This window comes from Zeus faber (genome assembly GCF_960531495.2).
Source record: "Zeus faber genome assembly, chromosome: 15".
Classification (NCBI taxonomy): Eukaryota; Metazoa; Chordata; class Actinopteri; order Zeiformes; family Zeidae; genus Zeus; species Zeus faber.
In genome coordinates this window covers 26,064,886-26,071,640 of record NC_137194.1, presented here as the reverse complement: position 1 = coordinate 26,071,640, position 6,755 = coordinate 26,064,886, and positions in this window count along the sequence as shown.

Genomic DNA, 6,755 nt, shown 5'->3' with positions numbered 1-6,755 from the left:
CAGTCATACATCACAACAAGCCCAGAGGCGCCAAATGGGTAACAAATGTTTACAAAATTACCTCAAAGACCAGAAAATAAAAATCTAAAACAAAAAATGTATCCAAAATCTCTGGCTGAGTCCCATAATCCAAAAACTTCAATCAATGTATTATCATATTTATCTGTGAAACTTCAAAGACATGTACAGCTTTGTGTTTAACCAAAGAGGCAATCCAAAATATTATTAAAAGTTTTTTCAACCAAAATACCATGTATTCTTTTATGATTCTCATCTCTGGCAATCATTTAGAAATTAAAGCTCCATCTCTTTAGAAATGGAAACTTATTTTTACCCAGATTGCGACCTTGGGATTTATTTTCATCACGCTGTGTCTGTGAACATCTAAATATAAACACTCCTTCCATTCATTTCTCTCCCTTTCTTTCAAGGGGGTGAGACAAAAAAGGGGGGAAATGGAAGATTTACAGAGTGTGAGAACAAGTCATGATATTTCCTACGGACGGGGGGGGGGGGGTTGGAGTAGGTACACTGTAATCCCAGTGTAGTCCTTGAACAGAGTCATTGTGAAAACAGTGCGTCAGCGTCAGATGAGAACCAGTTAATGTGTCAGTAATTGGACAAGCGGTAACATTTGGGGGCGGGTAGCCCTTTAGAAAAATATCTGCGACCTGGGGCACTACGCATTTTATGGCCGAAAATCACATAGAAGGACATATACAGTATATATATATATTCAAAAAATACAAAAAACATGTTTCATGAGGCCACGGAGGGGAGGGGAAAAACATCCCGCAACACCCCCCACCCCCAAACAGGTTTAGGAATAGCAGTTCTATTCTTCTGGCGGGATTAGGTGAGATGTGGATGACATCACGGGCAGGGGACGGCCGCCGCCGTGCTCGTAAAGCACCCTTCGGGGTCACCCATCCGCGGGGCCCGGTGCCAGAGCCAGAGCCAGTGTGTGTGGGTGAGGCGGGCGAGGGCAAGGGACGGTGAGGGTGAGGGGGAGGGTGAGGGATGGGGGGGATCATTAGTGGGTCTTTATTGGAGCTCTGCGCAGGAGCCCCTGGTACATGGGTGCAGACGCACAGGAAAACAGGACTCAGACGGGCTGTGCGCGGCAGCCATTTGATTGCTCCCAGACCTTCTCTGTCATTCATATGTGTGTGTGTGTGTGTGTGTGTGTGTGTGTGTGTGTGTGTGTGTGTGTGAGAGAGAGACAGAGAGAGAGAGAGTTGTGCGTTTAACATCGAAAAAGTGATAAAAGTGTGCCGCTGTGCGTGTCCAAGTGCTCCGTTACAGTACCTAAGTATATTTTTCCTGTATCTGTACTCACTAATGTATAGTACTTAGCTGCAGAAACTTTGGACTTTTACTCCACTAAATTTCAAAACAAATATGTGTAATTTTCACGTCACTACATTTCTAACACAGAGGAACCAATCCACTGAAGCAATCAGATCGTGTTGTCCCATGTTATATCAGGGCACGTTATGTGGCAAGTCCTTTATCTTTCAATACCTTAAGTACATTTAGGAGAAAGTACTCAACTACTTTTACTTAAGTAGAGATGCCAATGCGATACTTCCCCTTTTACTAGAGTGATTTGCGTCAGGGTATTTGTACTTTTACTTCCTTAAGAAAGGGTTCAGAACGCTTCATCCACCACTGATTGCGAGTGGAACAGCGACTGTTTGTGCACGTGCACGTGCACTATGTAGGTGCTCTCGTGCGCACTCGAGCACGTCTCTCTCTCTCTCTCTCTCTCTCTCTCTCTCTCTTTCTCTCCCTCTCTCTCTCCGTGATGGAAACCAGAGACGTCCTGCAGTCGCTGGGGCCTGGACGGGGAAGAAGAGGGCTGTCCAATGACGTTTACTCCAACTTCTCATAAAATACATGGCGGCAAATTCAGGAATTCCTCTGTTTTTCAGAACCACATTGCCCTGCGCCCCCCACACCACGGCACTGCACCATAGCCCGCCCACCCCCTTCACCCACCCTCCTTCCTTCTCATTCCACTCCTCTGTGAAAGTATGGAGGACGACAGGGAGGATATCCAGCGGTGGCCGTTGCAAATCCCACCCACTCACCTCCGGATGGAACAGCTGCCTTTGACGCTCAGAGAGCTCGGCAGTAGCCTGTCCCGACTCATTGTTTCACTCCATATAAAATTAAGTCAACCACATCTTCAGAGGACAGGGGAAGGAGGGGGGCGGTGGTTGGGCTAAACACTCAACGTTAGCTCCCTCCAGTTGCAGTGGATCAAAAGCTTTTGTACTGTCACACATCTACGGAATGTTCTGACTTCTGTGGCCTGGTACGCAACTGTTTAAAATCCAGGTCCAGGTCCCCGAGATCCCGAAGATCCCCCCACGCATTAAGATCTGATGGTTCAGACCACATTCGTAGGTGGTCAGGGAAGCATAGAGGCGCGTCCCTGGCCTCTGTGGACATATTGGTTTAGTAGTCTGAACACATTGAAGGATCAACACATCAATTACATAAACAGATATACGCAGTAGCTCCACAGATAGTGGAAAGAGCGCAGGCATGGTCTATAGAATACATAGTTGTTTGCTTCCTAAGCTGAGAAGCAGGGGGCAGGGGGGGTTGGTTTTACTAAATGCAAGCTCCCTCCAGTAACAGTGGAACAAAAGCCCTTGTACCGTCAAAGATCTATGGAACTGTCTTCTATGGCCCTGTTAAATCCTGGCATTAAAATGTGTCCTGGAGAGTGGACATCTCTTAATCCAGGAATCAACGCATTGAGTACACATTGAGATTTGATTGCCAAGGCCACATTGGGAGGTGGTCATGGACGCATGGAGGTCAGGGCATTCAGACTGTGCATTCAGACTGTGACAGTCTGAATGCACAGTCTGAATGCACATTTGTCACTGGCTGGATTGAAAAATGGCCACATGAACTATATGAACAGATATACACACTCATTCCTCTTTTCTTTTTTTTTTAAACCTGTGCTGTCAGCATGCTGGGCATACAACACCGAGTATTTGTACGCCATTGCATTCAAGGACAGAGTTAGTCTGCAAGTGGAGTTCAAGTTCTCAATCTGCAATGCAACTCTTTAATAATTCTTTAATCATCAAGAACTGCTGCAACAACTCTGTCCTGTGGATGACCTGTAGAATGACAAGAGCACAGATTTGGTTATGAAGCAGGTGTGTGTGTGTGTGTGTGTGTGTGTGTGTGTGTGTGTGTGTGTGTGTGTGTGTATGTGTGTGTGTGTGTGTGTGTAAGATGTCCACCGGTAAGTGTAAATGACTTATCCCCATTGGTACTGGTGTAGAAAGTCGGTAAAATGTCGCGGCGCCTCCAAGCAGCGGAAGAGGCCCTGAAGCCCCCCTGAACTGCACAGCCCCGTGGACACCCTACGGCTGCAGCAAAGCCCCGGGCACCCTGCCCTGCGGCCACAGAAGACCCCCGGGGCCCCAGAGAAGCCAGAGGGCCTTGGAGGAACCCCCACGCCCAGCCCCGAGGAGCATGACCCAGTCCCAGGGAGCACGAGGAGACCCAGCACCCCAGGGGCGCACACATACAACAAACCCCCGGTGCAGGCACAAGACGCAGCCACCAACACAGAACCCGGGCCATGGGCGCAAGGCATGGACCGCGGGCCCGGATCCCGGCCCCACAGCGACAGACCGACACCCCGCCCGTCCCACGGGCGAGCCGGCAGGACCCGCATGCCCACCCACGCCCCGCATAAGGGGGAGGCCCGCCCCGCCCGGCGTGAGTGCCACGTGCCCATACAGCGCGGGGCACCTCTTCATTCCTCTTCTCTAGCCATAGAGTGCAGGGATGGGTCAACGGAATACCTGGTCATTTGCTTTCTGAGGTGGGAACCGATTTCCGATTACAAGTGGTCAAACAAGAAACATGTTGAGATGCATTCTGCAGCCAGATCAACTGGGATCTAGACACAATCTGGATATATTTGGCTACAAGCTACCAGGTCTGAACAGGGTCCCAGATACAGTGGAAAAAAGGCCCACGCACCATCACAGATCTACTGGTGGGTCTTCTTTGACGATCTCGCTGCTCTGCAAACGGCTCTTAATGAGCTGTCTGGCGTTGGCGGACATGTCGCAGGGGCGGCGGACAGCGGTTTGACAGGCACTTTGAGCTCTGGTGCGTCCGTGGGTCTTGTCAGCGACAGCCCCAAGGATTGGCCGGTGGCGCTGCAACCCCTCCATCACGCCACGGCTAGGAAATGAGCCATTCACCCTGACCGCTGCCACCGAGGCCGCCTGACCTCTCAGAGCTGGAAGGGCCGGCTGTGGTCTCATAAAACACACAAGTCTTAAAACAGCTGAGGAGGGGGGTCACTCATGAGCTATTAGCTGGCAATAGTGGATGGGTTTTCACTAAGTGTCAGGGTGTTAGATTGGACAGGGATAAGAGGTAGCGTTGTGTCTTCAATGTGATAAATGTGCTCAACAGGACATGGAGAAAAGCTTAGAGCCTCTGGATACCATGCAGAGGTATAAGCGCTCATAAAACCAGCTTATTTCACCAACCAAATGCAATATACAAATGTGAGGGAGCGATAAAAGTTATTAAGTTGGTCAGTAAAGTGCATATTCAACCCTTTTATTCCGGGTATTAATGGCACAGCCCATTTAACTTCCACATATTGGCCACCTCGGAACAAAAACAATAAGGTTGGCAACTAAATGCACCCTTAATGGTAACATCAGCTCACTTTCTCAAAGTTTGCAGCCAAATTAATAGCCAGCTGAACACTGTTTTGAAGCATTAAATGCACTTGTTATCAATTGGAGGAGAGGCATTATTACCTATTAGGCTTTTTAATGGTGCAAACAGTGACACACCAAGTAAACGCTGAGGTTTACAACTTCCCCTACTCGAGAACAACATATGTTTGGATGTGGGGCCTAATGTTAAGCTAACGAGGGACCATGTTCGTTCATTCATGAACAGTGAGCAATTCATACGAAGTAAGGGCAAAGTGCTTATTAATGATCAAATACATCATGTCTTAAAAATCAATAGTTTTCTAAACTGGGAACAAATATGATTGATATGCTATAATAAATGTAGTACTGCAGATTTGGCCTTTGACAGATTATCTGAAGGTTAAATTTTTTGACTTATCCATTAGGAAATAAATGTAATGATATATTAAATTAATAACATGTGATTTTTATTTTCTGTTTAGAGCTATGCACTATTTTTTTAAGTTTACACTGTAAGTTTAATGCTTGATCATCGTATTCATGATTTAACTATTATTTGAAGAAAGTAGAAAATATAATTTGTCAGAGAAGTAAAAATAATCTTGATATTCATATGTCATACATTTCTTACGACAGAAGGATTACGTTCACGTTTGGAAGGATATACAATGAATATAGATTTGCTTCTGCTGAAATATATTTCTAGCCATTACATTGTCCAGTTAGAAATAATTTTATATGCAGAGGCCAACCCAAAACAAACATAAATATATGTATATATATATTTTTTTTTAATGTAAATATTAAAATTATAAAATATATTTTTTATAATAAATATTGAAAATTAAATATATAAAATATTATTTTTTATGTATATTTTAAAATATATATATTTTAAATAAATATCGACACATACATATCAAAATCAAAAATATATTTGTTTCAATAAATATTTAAATAGACATACATTAAAAAAAAAAAAATTATTTTAAGCGACAAAAAGATAGCAATCTGAAGAAGGCCTGGACAGGATCACAACTTTATTGATATTGATCATTAAAAACATAAATTCAGCCTCAGGCCTGTTCAGAGCGTTACACACAACAATGTTATCAAACCACAACAGCGCCAAACAAATACACAAGATGATTGGAACCGCCGCAGAGAGAGAGAGAGATGAGCGAGCAAGAGAGAAAAAGAGAGGCAATAGAAAAGGACAAGATCAGCGTAACATGGCACGTTTGGGCTTTGAGTGTTTGAAATGTAAAAACCAACCAGAACGCACACGACAAAGGGAATCAAACTCACGATAAAACCTCCAAATGTAAAGTGTCAGGACTAAAGCTACCGTGGCATAAATCTCTCCTCATCAATCAATCCCTCTTTCGTGCATAACTCCCTATATCCCTCCATCCCTCCCTCCATCCTTCTGTTAGGACACCCTAAAAACGGACTGGTCCGTGTGTGTGTGTGTGTGTGTGTGTGTGTGTGTGTGTGTGTGTGTGTGCGTGCGTGTGTTCGTTCGCCTGCAGTCCGCAATGGAGTCATGAAGGCACGACGGTGATGGAGAGAAACTGATATTTATTCATGCACTTCCTCTTTTCCTCTCTCTCTCCATCCCTCCCTCCAACGACGAAAGAAAATGAGAGGAAAGAAAAAAAAATCAACAGTGTTTTTCAAAATGCTGCACTCAGCAGAAATTCAGATTCGGCCATAAATCAGCTGACCAACACCACACACACACACACACACACACACACACACACACACACCCCACCCCCGTACCGAAATACTTCTCTTTCTCCTATGGGGCTTTCTTTACATTTCATCCCTTTTCTGGACATCGGGATGTTTACATCGTATCGCCATCAGTCATCTGTCAAAATGGAGGTGGTCTCGTAAGCAAACTAATTATCCCGTGGCAGTGTTTTTTGGGGGGTGATTTAACTTACCACTGAGCCACCGCTCGCTCAGTGTAAACCAGCGTATTAAGCTCTGATTAGGCTGCACAGGATCGTTTATCACACGCTG